At 37.0% G+C, this 24,690-nt stretch overlaps 1 protein-coding gene and 1 long non-coding RNA gene across 6 annotated transcripts in view; one reads left to right on the forward strand and one right to left on the reverse strand.

The window, feature by feature from the left end:
- LOC109538080 (serine/threonine-protein phosphatase 4 regulatory subunit 1) overlaps nucleotides 1–24,690 on the reverse strand; it is an 82,998-nt gene that overhangs the window by 22,197 nt on the left and 36,111 nt on the right. Inside the window, exon 1 of one of the 5 annotated variants that reach the window (XM_019905131.2) lies at nucleotides 10,686–11,038. The exons of the other annotated variants lie outside the window; for them this stretch is intronic. The gene's annotated coding sequence lies outside the window, so the exon portion shown is untranslated. Of the gene's footprint in view, nucleotides 1–10,685; nucleotides 11,039–24,690 lie in introns of those variants that run through there. 5 annotated transcript variants of the gene reach the window in all.
- Nucleotides 16,694–21,336, forward strand: LOC109538085. The gene is made up of 2 exons (XR_002171996.2): nucleotides 16,694–16,893; nucleotides 20,492–21,336. It is a non-coding gene; the product is annotated as an uncharacterized LOC109538085 (long non-coding RNA).

The following is a 24,690-nucleotide window of genomic DNA, read 5'->3' on the forward strand; positions in this document are numbered from 1 at the left end:
ACTTAGATGCCAATAAACATGCCATTAGAGAAGAAACGTTATCTACACGGACTTATTAACTTATTTCCACAGTGGATTGGTTTAATTGATGCTCAGCAAAGAACAAACAAGCAATTTAAAAATTCAACATGTGAACAAACTAACCATCATCAGACGCAAGAAGCACAAAGTTAACGGCAGGGCCGGTATAAAGCCAATAATAAAATAAGATAAAGAAGACGAGAAAACACCTACCAGTAAGCATAATCGAAAAGTGTTATTTAAAAGACAGCATTTTAAGGACAGAAAGCGGACATTTTATTCTATGCAAAGCAAAATGGCCAAAAACTTAAATTGTCCATTTTTTTCAGAAGTTTTTCCGTGCACAGAATAAAATGTCAATTTCTTGATCTAAAAATTTTCTCATTTAAATTTCCTCTAAGTGTATCTTACTCTCCACTACCTAAAAGTCACCATATCATATTTCTATGTATCAGTCAAAAAATGGTTCATTCAGTCACCAGTTTACATTTATTTAAAATTTTGAAAAAACACCAGGAATTTTTAAATTTTGGCAAAACATAAGCAAAACCAAATTTCTGACTTGAGATTAAAAGAAATAACATTTAGAAAAACTACAGTAGCCAATCTTTTCATCCAAAAATTATCTATCTTAAGAAGATTGATGTCTTCCAATCTTTCAAATTTTGAAACAAGAGCCATAAGAACATAATTGAAAAACTCGTTTTTAGGTTTCTCCAGCGATTAAGAACTTGTAAATTTGGTTTTCAATTGTGATTTAGGTTCTGTATTCAATAAATTACTTTTGTTCATGGTAAGTATCAGATTCGCCCGCTTTATCAATTAAAATAGAAATAATGCAAATATTGACATTAATTGTAAAAGAACTACTGAAATCTAAGAATAATTTAATATTTCTCATTTACTGAACTCACAAAAGTACTCAATAGCTTGGCAACAACCTACCTATTGAACAATACCGAAAAAGGGCGAAAAATTTTAAAATAATCCTTTGTTCTCTAAGTAACTTGGAGTTTTCTGTTCTCACTACCACCTCTGTTGCTTGGGAACATATTCTGCCTAGTTAACGTTTCATCACGTCTTTATGGATATTTTTGCTGATCAAGTCCCTGGAAGGATCAACTGTTTACTTCGTCCTCTCGATATTCAATCAACGTTCAAAACTACTGAGTTGGGAATTTTCAGTGTTGAGAATTTTCACTCGATTCGAACACTCAAGAAACGGCAACCGTATTAACAGAAACTAATGCATGACAATAATAATCGCGGTTCGAACGCATCGACTAATATTTAGCCAAAGAACATCCCTATCGTCTGCTCGATGAGGAGTGGCCAGCGCAAATAATTGAGAATTATCCTGAGCAATTTGATGGTGACTGGTTTATTTCATTTCTCGATTGAAATTTATCACTGAGAATAAATAAAAACAATTTAATCAAAAGAGAATGTTTGCTTAAAATTCTGGTTTATTGCACTGGAAATAATGTTCTTGCTCTTTTAGTCACAATATTGGCTTCAATATATTACACAGTAGATCGTTTATTAAAGTTTTACGAAAACTAGATACATATTTGGAAAGTTACAATAAATGAACTGAAATAATTCAGCAAATTCCTCAAGAAATTGATTATGAAAAGGGAATAGGTGTAGAGTTAAAATCAGGTTTAAACCGATCGAATGATCATACCACCTAGGTGAGACCACCGGGGTATGCAAATAGCGGCAAGGCTAAAAGAGACGAAAATTCCACAGCAGTTGCAGAATGGTTAAACAGTTTAGCACAGATATCTAAATACAAACATGCCATTCATATTATTGGAATATTTTTCGCCATGGCACGTTCGTTCATAGACAGGAAAAGCAACGGTACTTCGAATACCAACAGTGACGTCACTGGGCAGCGGACTATGCAGAATTTTTCTCAGAACGATTACCGTACACATTTCGAGGCGGTTATCATGTCGGCAAAGAATGTCTGCCCATCCGTTATATTATTATCAGGTTACTAATTGAATAGTCATAATAATAATTATGCGACATTAAAAGAACGTTAGACAACTTTGGTTTCTAATGAGAATGACCTTTCCGGCTAAGAATTGCCAACTGTTCAGACTCCTGCAAATTATTTAACCTTTTGTGAGTATTTGATCCATATCCACAAGATCTTCCTCAATAGACGGTGCTAATAGTCATGCTAGACGCGTGGTTTGCGATCGCCAGCAGCGCAAACTAATCCAGAAGATGACGCTGAATCTGGTGTTTAGAATAATCCAGATCAGCGTAGGTTTTACGTTTGTTTTGTGCCAAATATTGAACCGACGATAGTTCGTTGAACCCCAAATCGTAAAATTTAAATAACCGTGTCGTCAGCCAATCGATAACCCGACCGGAGAAACGGGTCAGTGGGCTGGGGGTTCAAAACAGGATGGGAAAGGATACGAAAGAAAAAAACAGGATTCTAACGGAAAAATCAAAGGCGACTAGTTAACAGGGTTAAACTAGTCGAGTAACCGCTTGGTGGAAAAATGCTCCAAAGCACATGCAGTTCATGGAATTATTTTGCATATGAAGTTCGATGGCATTTTTAAATGGCTGCGTTTCACAGAAAAGTAACGTGGGAATTTTATATATTTCCTACATTGCTCCAGTCAAGTATGCGAATGCACAATAATTAATTGTGGTGGGATTCTGCGTATTTTTTGCGGTTTCATACCTATGAATATGAGCAAGAATTCTGTCAACCGCACAATTATTTAATTTAAATTTTACCACCCAGGAAGCCAATATATCAACAAAACGACATAGGTCTGGCTGTTGGACCATCGACTTGCACCTTCAGAGAGGGTTTTCTCGACAGTGTACACTAAACTGAAGTATCAAGTCTTACAGCTCTGATGAAGCATGAAAATGCAAGGCAGTCGTGCTTGCGGAACGTCAGGAAGAAATTATTTCACGACGGCAAAAAAGCCATAAAAACTCACTAGTTACAAGCAGCGCCTGCAAAATTGAATTCTGTTGGTTGAATTCTCCGAAAATTTGTCCATCAAAGTAGAAACTGCAAAATGCAGGCAATGAAATCAAATAAATCAAATTCAAAGATACTTACCTAATACTTCAGCAATATGTCTATCGTATCTTTTGCAAAGAACTACCTAGAATTGCAAAAATTCGCATAAATCTTCAACAAAGCAGGTAGTAATTTAGACGAAAGACACATGTGAAAACCAATTTTTGCACTTACTCCGTCATAAAATGGACCGTTAGGACAGTCGGAAGGAATGTAATGAAACGAAGACAACAATAATATGCACGAAGATACATTAAACTAACGGTGACCGTTTTGTTTGTCACTTTGCTTGCCTTTCTCCTTTGGCGGCGCAATGCTAATGTTACATTCTTCAGCTATCCGTTACAAGTTTTCAATGCTCCCAGACCTACTGCTTCAAGTTCGGGAACCAGAGTGACAACAACCATCCATAGACTTTTTTGGGGATAAAAGCGCTTATTAAACGGTTGAATAGCGAGCGCTTTCGAAAACAACAATGACTCGATGGAAATATCAGATCATCATCAATCTATTGGGCCGAACGAATATCGTTATGGAACGAAAGATTGGAGCGAGCCGCCAATCGAAGCGAGGAATGCGGCCCACGGCGTCATCTTTTAACGTCTCGGTTCTCACATTCAGCCAGCGCATTTCTTTTGTGATCCCTAAATGATCTTCAAATCAAAATAACATAATGCAGTGGCTCTAAGCAGGCCTGTTAGTTCGCGGGCCAACACTATTCTCGCCTGCTTTATTCGAGCTGTTCTCACTACATAAAAGAAGTTGTCAAATAGAATTTGTCCATCCATCGGAACAAAATTTGTCCGGTAGGTATACTAGTAATCCGGAGGTTACTAGTATCTCAATAATCATTTGGTTTATTTAATTCAAGTTTTCTGCTCATCATCCAGGAGCAGCATTAGGGGTTATGAGCAGAATTGAGTTGAATAATTTGAATTATTCGATCATGTTGCCCATATTAAATCAATTTTTCCAAAAATCACCCTAGTGTTGTGAAAGTTGTTAAAATCACTAGTGGGCTGGATTTAAAGTATGTATTTAGGAACACAAATTTGAGTCAATTAAAGGATGAACAGAAATGAACCACTGGGAATGATCTTAAATTGATCCTTTAAAATACCTCATCATAAGGAATATGATTTAATGAAATACATCATAGGACAAATAAACCAGAATTACTGAAAGCAAAATAAGCTCTCATTATTTAAGAAAACTACCCATTACATGAACTACGGAAAGAGTTTCTCTCTTGAGCCTACACATTAAAGCATGTTACTGTATTGTTCTGATCCACGTTCTGTACAAAACCAGTCCTCCAAAGCATCTTCGATCTCATCCATGCCCTTGAAGAGACCTACTTTTCGCTTCTCGTCCTTTTCCACAGTGTTCAAATTCATACGAAGACCATACTGAAGACAGATCAAGATCAATGTTGGTGATTGTCTAGTGAAGATAAGAAATGTTGATCAGAGAATGATGAAGATGGCATCGGTTGAAGACTGACGCTAACGGGGATTTTTTTAATTGGATCCCATCGAGCATAACCAATTTCCATGGGTAAGTGCGATGGCGTCGTTTCCTTATAATGGAGGTAGAAACAGCAGTGGTAGACAGGTGCCCAGTGCGCACCTATAACCACAAAGGTCGTCGCACGGGGGAATTCCGGGTATTCCGCAGGATTGTTGAAGTTGCGCTTTCGGGACGACCATGAATTACGAATGCTTCTTAACGAACATGATGACATCATAATGTGGCTTCTTGGGTTTCCATTCAAAGCGATGGAAAATGCGAATTGAAGGTAATTCAATTGCTGTAATTTCAATTGCTATGTCAGGAAATTCCTCAATAAAGGCACCATTGCTTGGCGCGCAAGTTTTATAAATAATCACAATAACTACACGTGGTAAATCCACCAGCCAGAATTCTTTTGTCTGTTGATCGATAAAGGTAATGGGGTTTTCTGACTGCACAAAATATTCAGAACGGGAATATTAATAATCTTGTCATAATTGTTGGCCAACAAAATAGAATTGAAGTTTCCAGTTAAAATCAGCGTAAATAATAATACATGTAGGTACAAATGAGTCGAGTAGAAATGTCAAGATTTATCCCAAAATGCAACCGGATAAATTGATGTTGGCTCAAAACTCCAACACAATTAAACCGATTCGGATGCTCAAACTTTGGGACAGAAACAACGGAAAAATTCGCACTGATTCTACGCAGAAAAGTGAACTGTTACTGCCATCCAACTGCGTCTTTAGCAGATAGAGAAAACGAGACACGGGGGAGTTAACAATCAATATACTGAAGTACATTGAACGATGCACTTCAGTACATTGATGGTACGAAACCAAACTCAAGGTGAACGTCGCTGCTGAATAGGAGCAGCAGCAGCAGAAGCGACGTAATATGAACGTTCCAGATACGTCAATTTGAAGATGTATGCAGGAATAGGCCTTGTGGGCATGTGAGCACGCCACTGGAGTTCGTGTTCGAGTTTGTATATTAGCGTAAAAAGAACGGGAGAGGTTATTGACTGTTCTATGTTGTTGTGATTCTGTCTGAGGCCCGCATTCCTCCACCGGTTTATACATATACACGCACACTCACACACGTTAAAAGTCCATACAATGTTGCCGTGCATAGTGAACCGATTAATTTCGGTAATTGTACATGGGTACTGGTACTCTATACGCATCAGTGCCCTGTCTAGTTTTCCATTTTCTTCCTCATTAAACCCACAATTGGCCTTTTTCCACTCAATTTATACGTTATTTGCCAAAGAGAAACAGTTATAACACTAAAATGTCAGGCATCCTCCTAATACCCAGTGCATTTTTATCAGGATGACTCCGAGAATGTCTTAATGTTTGAAAACTCGTCCAGATCCAAACTTGCATAACCTAATTCTGTATATTCTTATATTTCACAACTCAAGTTGCTCATGAGATTTGCATATAAATTATTTTGGGCAATTCGCCGCAACCTTTTGCAGATGATCGAGCAACTTAAGCAATGTGTTTAAGAGTCAAATTATAAGAAAAACCAACTTCATAACAACGATTTGCATCGTACATGCACAATATTTTAGTAGATCAACCCAAAAAGGTCAATTCTTTATACACATCACCTCAATGATCTTAAAAATTCCGATGGATTACCCACTGGTATGGTTCATAGTTCATCTCATCAGTAACTTTAAGCAAAACTGTGCACCATTCAGTATACTTAAAATAAATTAAAATTATCTTCAACTAATTCGTCTGATAAAAGTTTTAGCTTGGGCGTGGTTAATACGGTATTTTAAATCCAGCTCAACTCAACAGTAACTCTGTAGATACGTAATATATTAATAGCAGTGATCATGTACAAGCACTGTTGATTGATGCAAATCGACCGTTGACCAGATTAATCAAAGGATGCGGCATCATGGCAAGGGACAAGCACAGGCAAAAGAGGCAATGCACTCTGATGCATGTATCTCATACTCTTCTCAATTAGTCCGATCTCTTAAGGTGGAAAAGGAATTATCCTGCAAAGTGATCAGGATCGTTTGGGCAAAAGTCGTTTTTTTTAATAGAGAAGTTTTCCTCCTCTAAAGGGCCCCAAATGTCAAGTGATATCCAGCTTTTCGTTATGATTCCATTATACGCATGAACGTTGAGACCCTTTTCAACGAGAAAATATTTTTTTCGAAAGTGCTGTTTCTGCAGCCATCGCCTCTGCAAACTGCCGCAAAGTGGTTTAGGCAACACAAATCGACTTGAAAGAGAAAGAGCGGAAGAATTGAAACCACTCATCAAACAATGAAAAAATTACCTTCTAAGGGCCCTTTGCTTCGTGCTGAGTTTAATCTCATCAAGATGTTAACACTACTATTCTTTTTTGGATTCTAGATATTCACAGACTTCTTTTCTTAAGCGTTAATTCAATACCGAGCGCATGAGCGAGTTCAAGGTATAGTTTAAAGGAAGTTTTTCGAAACTTAAGCAAGCTGAAAGGGTTCAAATTCGAATACCAAAAACCGTTTCCTACGCATCCTGATATGATCGTATATTCGTTGATTATGAATGGATCCATTTTGTGTGAGTGTGTGTGTTCACGAACGAAATTGAGGTCACGCTTCCGGAGTCATGGCTTCGGTCGGTTTTTTATCCGTGTTACAGAGTGTCCTTGAAAAGAGACGCCGTTCTAGACACATGTCCTTCATTCATGACCACGAGGAATTAGTAAAAGAGAAACTGTAATTACTCGAACTGAAGCGGATGTTAGGCAATTTAAAGGCTGATGACTATCAAAAGTGGAATGCTCGCAGTAAGGCAGAACATACTGAAACAATCTCGCCAATAATGATTAGATAGTTTTACCTAATTCACCAAACGCATTCTTTGCGGCACAAAACAAAGTCATTATTTCACTGCTTTGGTGTTCACCTTGGCGACATTTTACCGGAAATATTAACGAAGCGTGAGAGCATACTTAAAGAGTTATTGTTAAGTTCCAAGTGTTTCATTCCATGATGGCCAGTGATGGATTCACAGCATCAGCCTTGCTCAACCATAGTCAAATGCTGGTGTTCTGTTTCTTGCATGATGAAAACGAAAAATGCATTATCTGAAATTTCTAATAAAAAGAAGTGGTCCACACAATATCAACAAAATAGAGCACTCAAACGTTTTGAATTCGAAATGAGATACTTTTATATTCAGATGTTGGTTTTTGGGTGTAGTTGATGATTATATGGCCTAGACAGAAACACCACTGACTTATTTACGTAGACTCTTATTTTTGCGTGTGAGTAACTATTTTTAGAAAGTGTCGATAAAGCACAAAAATAATTTAAATTAACAGGTTAAAGTGTCGCCTTTTTACTGTCCATTGAGACGCTACTGAATCCAATAAATGCAGTGAAAAAGTGCCGAGTAAGGAGATATTAGTCAACCCTCAAAGTCTGTAATGGCTTTTCAAGCATCTTTACTCAAAATCAATGCAATTATATGCCATTATTTCACCTAAGTACATATATTAATCATATCTTCCCCTTCCAAAAATTAAACTTCTTATTGAAGCCTTTAGTGTCTCTGATACAAAAAACACTCAGTATATTTCTGCACTCCCATGAACCGAAATGACCTTTACTGCCCTTCGACATGAACTGGTTTTTACAAAACCAATGTTTACCATAAACATTTGTCGTATTGTGCAATCATTATCATCACTTATCAACAGCATCAGATCATCAAAAAACAGTTTAATGTGAAAATCACCATAAAAAAACAATAATAATTTTAAAAATTACAAAGGCAATCGCAAGCACCGAACAGAAGAAAACATAAACAAATGCCCCATTGCAACTAGTTTTCTTGAAGGCGCATATTGTCCACTAGGCTTTAGACTCTTCAGAGACATCGGGTACAATCCCGCCTAATCTTAATGAATAAAAAGTTGCCTCTCAGGTTCAAAGTCCCCATCTGAATGGGATTATAAGAAAATTCCCATAGAGAGTGAAGTGCATGTAGATGAAGCACGGTGGAAAGGACAACAAAAAGCACCTTACTCCGATCATTAATAAGAGCGGATTAATTTTCGGTGCGACTAATATTTCATGGCTTCAGCTTTCATTAAAACCCATTAATCAGGACCGCATTCAGAAATATCCTGGGCAAAGCGCTAATGAGCCGCCGTTTCAAATAATTATCAGTTTCGCAAATCATTATCGCCTCGGCTGACGACTATTATAGCAGCCCGACCCCGAACATAAAAAACGACGCAAAATATCGTCCAACGCGTCGACCTTATCTGTCGTTTATGTTTATGGAAAACCATATCGTTGTTTAATTTGATTTGCATCCCAGCGTATCGTACCAGGCATACCTGGAAAGTTCCATATTACGATGCAAAAACATCAAACTAGGTATGAACTGAACGTTAAATTTAATATTACGGGTTTCCATCAGTCTAAACATTACCTTTCCATCAGTTACTTCCCAATATATTCTCATCTATCGGTAGGTACGTTAGGTCCTATATGAGAAGTATGACGTTGCTGTTGAAATTTGAAGATAACCCTGTACTCTTCTATAAAATTTAGGAACAATGGGAAAATTCTATTGCAAATTACGAACATTTTAAAAAGACCCTGATGATGACTCAAAATCGAAAATTGTGAAGGTACATATAGCTGCCCTAAACAAACACCCGAAAGTAAACCTCCAGCTTCTGAGAAAATAAATGACAAACTTAAGCCTGCATAGACATCCGCAAAATTCTATAGATGTCAAAACTGGCAAAAAATGAGGCGTCTGCATGTCATTACAATGTTGGCGGTTTACTACAGATAGAGTTTTTGATTAGTCAGCAATGTTGAAAAAACGTAATATGTATATTGCTAACCGGCGTTATAAACAGTTTGTTTTGGACCTACATCTGTGACGATCATAATCGTGTTGGCAACGCTGTTTATGGCATTTTGTATGAATATAAACAAATTCCTTATCGTAAATCTAGTACTAAATCCATTTCTACAAACGAAATCACGCCCACCATAAGGCAGAAACAATATCAAACTATGTGACTAGATCAAAACATATACAGGGTGTAGACGCTCACTTTAATAAGATCTATTGCTTTCGCAGACTGTTTGTAAATTACTCTGTATACACGCCTTTAAAATACTTGCATATCACTATAAAACACAACGAATCCAGTTTCAGAAGAGAAATTAAATATTTATGGTTATAAACAAACAAATGTCGAATAGTTTTGAAAACTGTAACTGTTTGTTTACGTTTTGCGATGACATCGTAGACATTTCAGAGTGATGCGTCTAGATTGCTATGGCAATCAGTTGTTAGTGACGGTACATGATTTAAAAATAAATAAAGGTTAGAAAACACATGAGTTGACACAGTTCGGTTGATTGAAGACCTTTTCACCCTATCTGGAATAGAATGGCCCTAAAAGGAAGACGACAGCGAACCACTCAAAGCTCTCACATATTCTGCACATGAACAACATTATATCAAACAGAACATACGCTTCTGATTCGATAGAATCACACGAGTGAACTTGAAGGCAGTCTGAGATGGCATTATTGATCAGGAAAATGGTGTTGACACAAACACAGATGCAATATGATCTACAGCTGGGGGTGCGTAATTTGATACGTAGTAGGCAGGTTACATGCTCCAAGACTGAAAAGTTGGAAAAGAACTAGTAGGTACGTTTACAGCAACCCTGGTAACGAATAAACTGATAGAAAAAAGGAGCCGTTAATGAATGGCGTAGTAGACGCGGCGTAACATAAAACAAATGCACCATCATCGTAATCGTTAAAAAGAGAGACGTGCTCATACTTGTGCATTCTCTTTTCCTCGCATCGGGACAAATATGCCAGTAATGCGCAATTAAAGGGGGACAACGATCCGAGAGCGGTAGAAGGGGGGAATGTTTTGGTCGCTCCGTAACGGGACTCACGCATTCCATCGGATAAAAGTCTCTCACGGTCCTCTTAATTGGAAAATTTGAGTTTTTTCTTTGTGTCCCGAATTAAGAGGATGATCGGATGAACGAGACAAATGAAGTGGCGTCTTACCTCGAGGAGATCGTTCCGCACACCGAGACCAATCCCGAGCGGAAATAATCCGACGACGCATCCTGTTTTGTCCTGTTCGCACACGTGTTCACCAGAGTTTGTCAAACCTTTGAGGTACATCCTGTTCGATAAATGCCTGCACTGTTCACCGAATTTACGAAAACACTGGAAAAGCGCTCGCCGCCTACTGCGTAGCGCTTCTAGAAAGCAACGTTCGCGTCGTAAGGCCGTTTACATTGGCAAGAAAACGATTTTTCGCGGGTTTTTGCGCCGCAGCTTCACGCGGCCTCTCAATATCGATAGAGCTCTCTCTCCTCTCGACTTTCTCACGGTGCGGCGGCGACTGAAAGAGAGAAACGTCGGTTGTTTGCGACGAGACGCGAACGCCGCCGAGACGGGGCGATGCCCGACGAACCTCCACCGACCCAAAACAACGCAGGGGTAAGAGCTGGCGGGTAGGCAGCGAGCAGAAAGAGAGACTGACAAAGAGGCACTCACTAATCGCCCTTATCGCGGCGGACGAAATTCGTTGTCGGTCCGAGCCGCTACTCCGGAAGTCGTTCCACCCGATCGGATCGCTGCCTTTTCTAAAATAAGTTTAAACAGATGTGACGAGTGACGATGCACTAACGCACTTCGTTTTCGTACAGTCCAACCAATCCACATTTCTTTAACATTGCACTAACCCATGCCGATCTCTTCAATATCGGATATTCGATAAAACCGCAACAGCATACCTTTGAGTCGCAAATAATTGCACTGTTGCAGATTTGGATGCATTAGCACGACAGACGCGCAACCTTCTCCACTTGACTTTTTATTCAGTATAGCTGATATGTCCGGATACGTTTGGTTATTTCTGTTAGAATAAGACTATAATCAAAATGCTTTTAATATTATCAATATAAGTTCAGCCATATATATTATGGACCAGAGTGTACCACAAAGCCATATTGCTTAGGCAGCATAATTTTTTGTTTATCGAGAGCAACCTTTTTAGTTAGTCGTCGTCAAATCGCTGCTGATACAGAATTGTTTTCGTGTTCGGAAATCTACTTTTGCACTGTGTTAATCTTTATCATTTATCAATACACTTTTATTCATACATAAGAGTGTGTCCACTTTATTTCACCAACAATTTCCCGAATGAAAATAGTTGGCGAAAAATATGAAGCACAGAAGCTGTAGGTTCTTGAAAATACAGGGTGATTCAAAATTGGCGTCATTCCTCTGGCGATGTTTCAGAACAGAAAAAATAGTAAAAAAAATTAATTGTTATTAAAAACTAAGAAATTTGCAAAAAACTATGTGAAAAAACGGCAACAATGTTTTTCAAGGTAATCTGCCTACTTAACATTGCGGAAATACCTGTTGCTTCGTAGCTTTTTCTTAAGCAAAGATCGTAATTTTTCTTTCTCAATGCTTAAGTATTCCAATATGCTACCAATGTTTAAAAACAAAGTTGAAATTCGATTTTCAACTGTTAAAATCTTCTAGAAATGATCGAAAAAACAATTTTCAATATTTTTCTCCTACTCAATAAGTGAGCCCCTATTACCCCTTGGAATTACCCCTAAGGAATTTCGCCAACTTTGAATCACCCTGTATATAACAGAAAAGAAAAATAAAGTGTGCAGGTGCTCAAAAAGCCATGACCATACCAAGAAGTTGTTAATAAATTCATTATTCACAAAAATCGAAAACCGTTAAACGCAGCAAATACCTAAGTTTCAAATCTTTGAAAATAAATTGATTACATACAGGGTGTTAAAACAGATGCCACAATAATAACGAAGCTTATGCCGGTTTGCAGCGAAACGACGCACTAGATGAGTTAGAAGAGCATTGGAAAACAATGGATACTTATCTTTTGAGAGACAAAAATTCTCTAAGAATCGAGTTACTCCAACCTTAGTACCGACCCTTAGTTTGCACAAGATCGAAAATTGTTATTTAAAAACTTGATCAGAACTAACAAACACGAATTAGGATGCAATTAGGTACACCTATTTGCATAAAACAAAAATACTAAATAATCATAGTTTTGTTGTTTTTACTCAGAGGACAATTTATAAATTTCCTGATGTTCTTAAATGTATTAAATTTTTCAAATATGTATTCAAACTTCAATCAATAAGAAAATGTTTAGGCAAAAGCTGCTTCCTTTTTATTAGACGCGCTTTAATATTCACAAAGTCTTCGGAAATGCAAAAAAGCATTTTTTCGATACGACTTCCCACATACCAAAATGTTCGGTTTTCGGGTTTACCGATTACCAGACTGTGTCAACGACGCCAGCACAAGCATGTTATCTAACATGAAAAGACACAAAACATGTATCATTTTAATGCAACTTGTCCTCAAAATGCTTAACGCGACCAAATCCGACACTTAAATGTTCAATTACCATTCACAACCTTATCTCTGTGCATTTTCAGTCTTACTTATCCCGTCCATCGCTCTTTCAGTATCAATAGCCGACCACATAACATGAATTATGCCTCGAATTTCAGCGCTCCCTCTAGCATCCCTCTTCCTTTGAGTGCATGAGTACCCTCTGGATGCGGCATAGAGCAAAAGGAAAAGACGCGTTTGCAGAGGTCGTCGAACCGGGCGTGCCGCCGCCAACGATGCCGCCACCGGGCCCAAGAATTTTCCAATAGAATAGACGATTTGGCCACCGATTTTCACTTCAAAATTCAGATATTTATGCATTTCGTCTAACCCAGATTCCCCATTTTGTTACATCACACATCCAAGCTGGATATTGAATAATTCAACATAGAATTGCACTTTTTCCAAAGCCAGTTTCAATGGGGAAATGAAAATTTAGTTTTTGCATCACCTTGGCAAATTCCAATAAATACCAAAGGTAAAACTGTTATTAGAAATGGCACTTTGCAATTAGAAACCCACTTGATGCAAACCACAGCTTCACGAAATGGAATCAAAGTGGAGAAAACACAGCATAGAAGCCTGAAGAAGTAAAAACCTGGTTTGTGAGCATTCCGGGTGGTCCCGGTTCTGCTCATTTTGATGGCAATTAAGTTGTTTTAGCATTATCAACATTGCACGCTCGCCTTCTTCCACTATACAATTGTGAACTAATTTCATGGAGGCACTAGGAAAAGGAAGTTCTTAGCTGGTGGATTTAATATAAGTCCTGAACGTGTCATTTAGCATTGCGGATGATTGGAAAAAGCATTTGATGACTACAGAGAAAAAGAATCCAAAATACCTGTGGATTGAAATTGACCACTGAATCTAAGAAAATTACCAATATAATGAGGTCTAATAGACATTGTTCTGGTAATTTGTTGAGCAGCCAAAAAATACAGATTGAGAGCCTGTGGGCGTTTCAATGAGTCTACAAATGAAGAAAACATTACAAGAAATCGCGGAAGCTATCAAAAACAAACGACGCAATTTACTTAATATGGAAAGACATTTAAGAAAGCGCCTTGCAAATTGAACAGAGGTGGAATTCGGATATTTCGAGCATTCACTAGCCATATGCCTAGCTAGCAATGTTACGGCAAGTTGTTGGATTTGTTGCACACTCATGCAAAGTCTGTAAAAGCAGAAGGATTCAAAAGAAGAGTCAATTTCCAGTAAAACAATCTGCATGGATTGTCAAATATTAGGATCTAGAAACCCATAAGAAGCGACTCTCGACTTAATCATACGAAATTTCGAAGTTACAAGTACAAATTACAACTTGACACTGATCCTCAAAGACAATAGTGCCGATTTAGGGCGAGATGAACTCAATTCGATGTGCTGTCTTCAGCTGCACTTGAAGCAATTATCGGTTTTCGCTTAAAAAAAGTTGAGTTTTCGCAAAATTAATAACAGCAAGCCGACTGTGAGGATTGGATTAAATACTTTTCTTCGTAAGAGTTCTTTCGACGCATGAATGTCAATGTCTCGAAAAGGCAAACTTTTTTCAATATGATACTTTTACGATTCGTTACCCAAAGAAGGATTGGATACTGCGACGCTGATGATGTATTATTAATATTGTCTGGAATTATTTTCGCTGCTTATCGCATACATACATCTGCTGTTATTTTCGTAAGTGTCCCCCAGTCGTCGGTGGCCGCCACTTTACAGACACAACAACTTTCGGACAGCGTGCACAATTTTTCAGACTCAAATGCATGCAAAGTGTGAGAAGTACCCATTATTTTCATGTGCAGACTAATTTCAGTGCAACAAAACATGTAACTGTTTAACAACTTCAACTTTCAAAAGGTGAACATAATAAAACAATTAACAATTATTAAAAATGAAGGCAATTGACGTGAGAAAGTACATTTTGTGAAGAACCAAGAGTTTTACTCAACAGAAAAAATGACTGGAAGTTCAGATTCTTCAAGTCTTCCGATTATAATAACAATTGTCCCCCGCCAATAAATCTACATTTTTAATTTATTTTAATTGACTATACACATTTCCCAGCTCAATACTTTATTGGTGTGTACACCCCAAACGTTTTTTTGTGGAGCGCCACTGAATTTTAACAACAGTTTTTTAAATTCGATTTTCAATTTAGAAACTCTCTGGTTTCTTATCTGTTTTCTTACCAGAAGTTTAAATACCACTCATTTAGTCGGAAACATTGTGAATCACTGAAATACATTTAGGTAAAAATGTTCAAAACTGCTGAGTCAGAAAGTCAAAACAAAATAAAATTTCTAAGTGGCACACTCTCTATATATTTTATATGAAAGTTTCTACTGATTTCCGTGCAGTGTATTATCACCGTTTCCCGGATATAAAATTGAAACACCTTGTATATTGATAGTTTCTTTTAAGTACGCTTCATTTATTATCACAATGTGGATATCTTTATTCTCAGTTAGATTCATTTGCATGAGAAGTTGTTTTCTTTAACTGCCGTTTTTATATAATTTCCTGTTGTTTTATGCGCCAGTCATTAATTTCTTCTCCCCTCATAGTTTTATTATTTATTAGAATTTATCTTCTTTGCTTTGGCTTGTGTGAATTTGTAATTTCCTTTAGGCGCTTCATGGAAGACGACTTTTCAAATTGAGCCTCTAGTATTCTTATATTAACTTCATTGCCATTATCTCCGTTTATCGTTTATCATCCTTTCATTGTCCCTGGATGACTTTTTCCATTAAATAATTTCCGAATAAAGAGTGCGAAGAATCAAGTTTTTGAAAAATGGTTCTTGCCAGATTTTCCATGATGTTTTTTTGAGGAAAATAGGATATATCTATTATCTATGAGTTTCAGTTAATCTTTAAAAAAACTGAATGTTCACTTTTGTCGGTTTCAGCGTTACTGGGAATTTTTTGAATTTTCAAGCCACGAAAGACACTTATTTTCATGCACTTGTATGTCTGAAAAGTGCAGACCGGTTGGAAAAACGTGTATCCTGTGGACGAGATTGCCGATTTAATCATGATCATGATGATGATGATACTTATTTAAGCCCATTTTAGCAATTTCATCCTCAAATCCAGTGCTTACTATTAAATGTATTAAGGATTGATCTCATCGTACGTAATAACTTTCCCATCAGCGTTTTAATAGTTTCATTTTACATATTTACGGAAGCCACAAAGTTTCTGTGTCAGTTAACGAATAAATCTTAAATCTTAGTGGATTTGGCTTAAACGGTTGAAAAATGACGTTAAGAATGGAAATGCTCAAATAATATCATTCACAGCCACAATAGCTGCTGATTTAACCAGCCTCGTTGCGGTTTTTCATCACGATAATTTAGCCAAAACCTCAAAACTGAAATGTGAGGTTTGTGGGTCAGACTTGTAAAGTTGAGTGTAATTTGCGTGAACCTGTAATTGTTCGAGAATATGTGTCCAGAACTCCAGATTGTGTTTTCGCGTCACCCACACACCGAATCGTGGAACGGTGCCAGCGATATGAGTATGAAACTGTTGTTTTGTGTACGAAAAAATGTGAAAAGTGGGATTTGTTACGCACACGGCGCTGATTATGGGAAAGTTCGTTTTGACTAGGGGGACAGTAGTGCGTTAAACACACATGCCATTGCCCATCGAAATGAGCAAAAACACTTCGGTATATTAAAGGCATCCAGCAATATAACGACACTTCAGACAGCGATTGCGTCACAAAAAAAAGCAGTGACCCGAGTTAATTACGTCGGAAATGCCCTGACACTAATGAGTCCCAAAGTTCATTCACTAACGGTCAACGAGTTAAGTATTAGAGTTTTACAGTCATCGTCTAGTTTGGTTTAGTCATGCATAATGGTCTAGCACGAATAAGTTTGGTTTAGGCTTTATTTACGCTCATATTTCTCTTCAGCACTAACTTCACCTTTGAACGCTTGGATTTCGAACTTTCCTCCAGACGAATACATAATTTTAGACGATAAGCTTTTAAAATCCTTCTCTGCATTTATCTACCCAAATCTGCTTCAGGCAGGAAAAATTGCGTTAATTGAAGCGAAAGATGTAGCGGTTTTTATTGTATTGTAGCACAACAATGATCGTCACAATGTCTTTAATTTGATTCAATCAAATAAGGGTATAATGATAACCTCAATTCATTAACTTTGCGTCTTTATTGAATATACTAATCACTCATGAAAATAATCAGGGTCTTGCATGCGACATGATATATCTTGCACATGAAACCGGTGCATTAATTATGACACGGATTGAATGCGACTATTTAAAACGCGGTTCATATTCGCCGGTGACTCGGAAATCTAAAAGAGATGTTATAAATTATATTTTATTTTTTATATTTTCTAGTAAAGAGTGGCATTGCTAGACTTTTTCAAATTTCCTCAATATTTGCAACTAATGTTCGAGTCGCTTACGTAGATACTAAATTATATAGAAGTTTGGCATGAGTCAAAGAACCGAAAAAAATACTCCAAATCGACAGCTTTTTTAATTTCTTCGTTCAAATAGAATATAAAGTAGGTATGTAGAAGTGAATTAGTGAAACGTGTTGGTCTAATAGCTCAAAGTAAACAGATTAACATAATATCAGTCCATCGATAATTTGTCATTTAAAAATGATGAATTATTGCTGATTCAATTAGAACATTGCCAAGTGAGTGTTCGATCGAGATAGAAAATGCTCAGTCATCGTAGTCGGATTCTGCGACTCATAAAAAATGTATGACTATTTTCTATATGGATTCTAGGTAATAGTTCGAGTTTTTGCATATGATATAGCGACGAATTTCCAGTAAAAAGGTTGATTAAAGAGCCACAGTGTCATTTCCGAGAGAATATTTTCCTAAAATGTCGATTTCAATGTCTCTTACAAATTCTCTCGCAAAATCTCTTACAATTTCTTAATGGAAAATGCTCGTTACCTCTCTAGAGCTGTCACGAAATTGATAAGAAAAATCATTACTGTACTTCCGGACCGGTTTTTCCCAGACAGGATTACGATAAAAGCGAAAATTTCAACCAATATAATGAAAACCAATCTGGCTTTAAATCCATACCTAGAAACTACTAATCGTTTAGAGAAGGCCGCCATTATTTTTGGATAGAGGAATTTTTATGCCTTTAATCTATACTTTTCTGCTTTAGTTTGTCTAATAGTTCGTTAATTGCTTTTTTCCTTGTCACTACCTCGCCAATCGCTTCCAACATCGTCCTTGCACAGTTAGCAAACATCAAATAACCCAAACATTTTCACAATCGGCAATAACTTCCAAGATGCCCTAAGTCTGCAATAAATCGTACGATTAATCCGTGGCAGCCCAATTCTGGGGGTGGAGCCTCTACCTTGGCAAAAAGATTGCAGATAGAAATTACATCATATTCCGAAAACATGCTCAATGAAAAGTGGCGTGTCTTAGCATTTCTTAATACTCTTAAAATTGTTTCCTTTTTCGTTTAGCCACAAGTATGTATAATTATTATTATGTATACTTGTAGGAACCATTTGAAGTCCTACATGATGTTGAAAAATAACTCTGAAGCATCAGAAAATAATTTAAGAAACCAAAAAAACAAGCCACTATTGAAAACATTCATATACTTAGCGCTGTTATTGTCTGAAGTTGAAAATCTCAAAAACTTAATCCAAATGTCCCCGACCTTCACAAGCAAGACACGGTGTTTTTTGTGAAACCCAATCTGCATTCGTTTATTAGCTTTGTGCAAAAATTAACCTTTTACATTTCCAAGAATTGCTGTTGTGAACGTGAATTGCTCGAAACTGTTATTAATAATACCGGACCGTCTTTCGAAACGGTCATCGCGAACGTATTTACGTCAGCGACCGAGAACATCAGTTTTTGGAGTATGATAAAGCAAGATAAAAGGCAAAAATACATTTGCAACTGTTTCCAGGATATTTAATTCATGAACTTGTTCATTAATAAACGATTCCTTTGATTATTCATATACAAGGGAGATATACAAAATAATGCGCACAGTGGAATGCACTTAAATGAAGTCGATTGATTGGAATAAACATTGTTGCATGAAATGGAATGAGAAAATTATTTTTTTACCTCAAACCGGGATAAAATTACAAATTAACGAAAACATCGAGCAGTTTTTCAAAATTCCCAAACAAACTTCCATGTCGGTTTTCAATAAAAATCCTTTCTAGATACTTTTGCATTGATCCTCAAGTTATACCTGTCCTAGTAGGGGAACAAATCAAGCAACACTGATTCCGAGAAGCGAGATCATTCCTCTCATTCAATTAAGTATCTTTTATTCAGACTCTTGAAACACATTTAAATAGAACGAGAGGTCAATAAATCCCAAATTTCTACCTGGGTCTTTAGGAAGTTAATGGAGCTTTTGGGTAAGATTCCTGGTAATCCAGGTACATATATGAAGACATCGTCCTTTGCTTTTCGGAGTTCAAAGTCCAACTTCTAATGCAGAAGACGCGCCAGGGTGGGATTGGTTCAATTTTGAAAGTTTAGATTCTTGCAGCAGATTACCGAAAAAGCGGAAGAAGTTTGTCAATGTTCGCTGTCTGCACTTGGGCGGTTAATAACTTTGAAACGTCCGTTTCAAAGTTTGGGTCAAGCATCCCCAGTTAAGGAACAACCATTATGTAGAGATGTTTTCTTACAATAAACACAATCTGATTATTAGTTTTTTGCATCCGATATTTTAATCAACATAAATTAGCATTTTCTTCAGTTGAATTGGATTTTCTGAGAAACAACCAGACGGAATGCTGAAAACTTTGAGCATTTAGATCTAGAAATTTGCTGAATATGAATTCCAATTTTTTCTCAATTCAATTTCTAAAGAGTTATCTTGCGAAAAATGTTGCGGATATGAAGAGAATATATTGGACGAGAAAGTTTATTTATTCAATACTCAGAAAAAACGCCCTTCTAGTTTCATGTGGGCTAAAGCCAGAGCAACTTGAAGTTTTAACACTTTTGGCAAAATAAAACCGAGAAATGATAGGAAACTCTGTGGGCTTTCAAAGTGCACTTTGATTGAACTAAATATATTTCTCGAAAGAAAAACTATTCTTTTGCGTTTTCGCGACAGCAAGATTCTTTCAATTAAAGTGTTTCCTTGGTCGCTTGGTGCCAAGATCCTTCATACGAATTAAACATACCTTTTTTTCGCTAAAATTACCCTTAGAAGATCCATCTTACACATTAAGCATAAAAAATGAGAGGTAAGCCAAAAATCAATTAGCAATGTTAATGAACCAGATACACTCGATTTGCGACAACAACTCATACAGGAGCTTATAAACTAGGGAATTCTGTGCCTTGAAAGAAGTTGAAATAAAAATTTCATTATTCTGAAAACGTTTCATCTCTAGTTTTTCCGCAGAGTCGTCAAAACAGACGGGGGCCAAAGCTCTTTTGGTCGGGCGGGCTTCGAACGAAGAAGAAGAAGGCAGGTCGGTGGTCACTGGTCAGTTCTCGGAAACGCGGATCGCACGGTCGCATTCCAAGCCGTGGAATGCGGCCGCCGCTGCATGGACTGAAAGAAACCGACAACACGCCACTGAAGTACAGGGACAGGAACAACAACAACAAGTAACAAACTAATAAAACAATCAATGTTTTCTAATCGAGCGAGGAAGGCCCCGATAGCCAACGGGAAAAATAGCGGGATGTTGGTAAAACAACTCCAGAGAAACTTTAAGAAATATAAAGAAATCTGTTTACAAGAATGTTTGCATCTCTGCAAGTTTTTAATGTTCACAAGAATGTTTGCATCTCATATCAGGGCTCGATGTTAAAAGGAAGTTTTCTGGTAAATAAAACGGCAAGGATTAAGCAAATTACAAGAAACGTAAACAAAAAAACTACAAGAACATTTAAAATATCTGTATCGCGAAAACCAATCGATTACGGATGTAAACAGTTTTTGTACGATTGTTGGTCGTAGGAAATGCAACCTAATTTTGGCTCACCCTGTCTGCAGGCAGCAGAAAACAACCTAGAAACTAAAGGTAGAATTTCACACAAATTGATAGACGAACGGAATTCCTCCAGTTTATTTATTCCCCCAGTGAGTGAGTGAGTCCCAGAAGTAATGTCGACATTCAGCTGTGGAAAAATGTAAAATTGAATTAAAAAGCAGGTGCTTTCATTTGAAAAAATAAAGTTGTTGGTCGTAACGTCTTTTCGGACCACCATGTACAAATAAATTTGGTATCAAAAATTGCATTTACGCAAAAAAAATTGACAGGCTCAAGCTTTTGAACTCTCACCCATACATAGACGCACAAACAGTACTACTGATTTTGAGACATTTTACTGCAAAATTTAACACTGCCTGCCTTTCATCTTAAAAAAGAAATCGGTATCTTAATTGCTGGCGCCCTTTTTATCACGAAAATATGCATATGAAATAGTTGCTTCTGCAAAAAGCTCCCGAAGCGAAAGAAAAAACCCACACCTGTTGCTGTTATTTGCCCCTGGAAAGAAGTAAACCCTTCGTTAACATAATTTTCCACTTTAAATGGCAAAGCGAAACTTTTTTTCGCACTTAATCAAACAAGGTTTTTTCTAGTCAGTGATTGAATCAAATACACACGCGACTTTGCGTTAATTGTTAGCTTTTGACGTCCAGCCCGGCACTAAAACGAAACTGAAGATGCGGTCTATTCACTCACTGTTCCGGTTCCCGGAAGTAGCTGAGCTATCCAATTGTCAATTGTTCATCCAGGTGCCCTTTGCAAAATGATTGGGAACACTTTAGTGTCAATTACCCATGTTCTGCCACTCTCTGTATAGTAACTTATCGATCGATTTCCAATCCGCCAAAATGTCGCTCCGGAACGTGATAAACGGTAATCGACAAGAGGAAGAAGAAAAAGAAAAAGGGGCTGCCGCCGATCGGTTTCGGGGCTCCTTTCGGACTCCGCGCTTAATAATAGAGCGGCGACCCGCGAGAATATCTCTCGTTTTCAGGCGATGGAATTTTTTCGGAGATGGGATAATCGGTTCGAAATTATTGTTTGTGTACTTTGGGCGAAAGGAAGGATGCTGGTTTGACGCCACCGCCGGCATCAATGATGTGAGCCGATCGGAAAACGAAAAAAAGACAACCCACCAAAGATGCAGCGTATAATGAGATGCGGCAAGGCGCACATTCTCTCAAATCAAAAGAGACAATATAAATAACTGATTTTTTGGCCAAAAGACCAATTTTTCTTACGACAAACGAGAGCTTAAAAGCTGGCTTTCTAATCCAAAATCGGGCAATTTCCTAGCTGAAATTATAGAGCACTGGCAGGACCCAAATTTCCAGTGCCTCATGATCCAATTATTTAATTGCAATAATTCATTTTTGGTCATTGCGGCAATGTAGGTAAGTGTGAAGTTTAGATATTTTCCATTCAATTAGTCATGAACGGCCTTTAAACTGAGCCAACATTGCTTATCCGGTATTCCGGGGGCAGGGTGGCCGTTGGCAAACGAAACAGACACCGTTTTGAGCCCGTAAGAGAATTTATGAAAAACCCTTTAGGTATACGTTTTTGAGGATTTTTTTTTTCAAGGGAAGGAACTCATTTTTCTCGAATTAAACTGCCCCTATCTGCAAGTCTCTAAGCAAGGAGGTGTTCAGCTATCAAATCTTAAATTAACAAAATTTGAAGGTTGAGCACACCCCGTGCTTAAAGGGTTACAGATAGGGGCAGTTTAATTCTGTTTTTTTATCATAATTTCTCTTCGGAGCTCCAGACTGGGTCTGTTTCAAACGGCCACTCAGTATATGCTTCTTTTAAAATAAAACTACTAAGAAAAATAAGAAAAACCCAAAATTCAGATACATAAAATATCTTTAATACGTGAAGAACCAGACTAATAAAAAACGAATTGTTGGACATAAATCCAGTTTTTTACTCTCCTAGTATCTGACCATATCTTGGAAGATTAAATGATCTATTGAGGACTAAGTCGTCGGCTTCAAAACGCATTTCAAACAGGCCGTAAGCAAATGTAATTTGTAAAATTTTGAACATGTACAAGAAAGCAGTTTCTATTACTTATCCTACTAACATTCCTAAAAACTTACCTTGACGCACATTATGTTCTGTGCTCTAGTTCCGCAACCTATCAAGATAAAGTGGGGACAAAATGCACAGTTTAAATATTTAAAATGCCTAAAATAGTCGATTTGAAAATGTATAAAACATTTTAAAAGTGAACCAAATATGACGCTCTATATTCTATACAACATAGAACATAACCAACAAGTATTTATTTGCAAAACTTTAAAAAGCTTATTGCGTGTTCCTGGTAAAATTCAGATTTATTTGAAAATTTTCCACGATTTCAAATTTACAATTTTCGGAAAAAGCGTGACCAGAATGTATCCTCTATTCTAGTTTAAATTACATTATACATATTAATTTTAATAATGTAACATGTATTTCAAACAACGTTAAAAACCTAATATTCAAATAAAATTAAGTCAATATGACATAAAATAAAATGTAAATGTCCAAATAAAAATTATCGAAATGAATTCAATAAAATTATTCCTGAGGTGTTGCAAACACGAGTGTGAATTGCATGTTCACAAATGGTTTGCTCGCCTCAGCAACCAGTAAAAATTACAAAAACCAAGCTTTAAAGAAGCAAGTGAGAATTTTTACAGATTTGCATTCACTTGTTTAACAATTTATTAATAAATTCGTTTTTAGGCATTCATTTCCTTACTAATTGGAATTTTCCTCTCACTTGAGCCTAAATGTGCCGTCAAATGCCCTTTAGGTGCATTAAATTAAATTATATAAATAAATACATTAAATCCCAAATAAAAAAAATTGAGAGAAAACAGCCTCAGCCATATAGAACTGATCTACTCAGCTTTAGGATTAATTGTGGCAAAAGCAAAATGTGTAATGTCGCACAAGAGAACAGACAATTTGACATATTGATCTTTGACTTACCGAAATCTGGTATTGCATAGAACTAATTAACCGGCTTACCTGAAAAAAGAAAATATATTTAGCTTATGCTGATGCTCTTTGTCCATATCATCAGTCAAGAGTTCCGATTTTCAAACCGGTTCCAAAATGATATGAAGAAGTTGAAGCTTCAAAGCAACTCAGCTGTACTATGCTTGAAGCAATCAATAGAATTGCATTTAACGCTGATGATTTAAAGGTTTTTAAGTAGCTGGTTGATTAAACGGGAAATATCTGAATAATGAAAACATTTTGGGCTCGATTATCAATCTCAAATACCGACATCGTTAAATTCGATAAAACGATGTCCGTTAGATATCATTCCTCAGTTTTTCAATGGTGAATAACCCACGGCTACAGCATGCGGTCTGTGGTGTTACTATCGTTTGACCTTGATAAACTTTAGATAGTAATTCCCATTCATAGAACGACGAGAGAAGCATTGTAAATTTCATAAGCTAAAGGAAGTGTACATTAGGTCTTGACAGGGAATATTTCATTGACGACCCACACAGAGCTAAACAATGCCGATGTGGCGAAAATGCTCGGAAAAGATTGTGCTCATTGACGGTTTTGTTCACATGATTCATCAATAATCATT

Source organism: Dendroctonus ponderosae, unplaced genomic scaffold, assembly GCF_020466585.1.
Source record: "Dendroctonus ponderosae isolate FM_Combo_2020 unplaced genomic scaffold, Dpon_F_20191213v2 Dpon_F_20191213_8, whole genome shotgun sequence".
Classification (NCBI taxonomy): domain Eukaryota; kingdom Metazoa; phylum Arthropoda; class Insecta; order Coleoptera; family Curculionidae; genus Dendroctonus; species Dendroctonus ponderosae.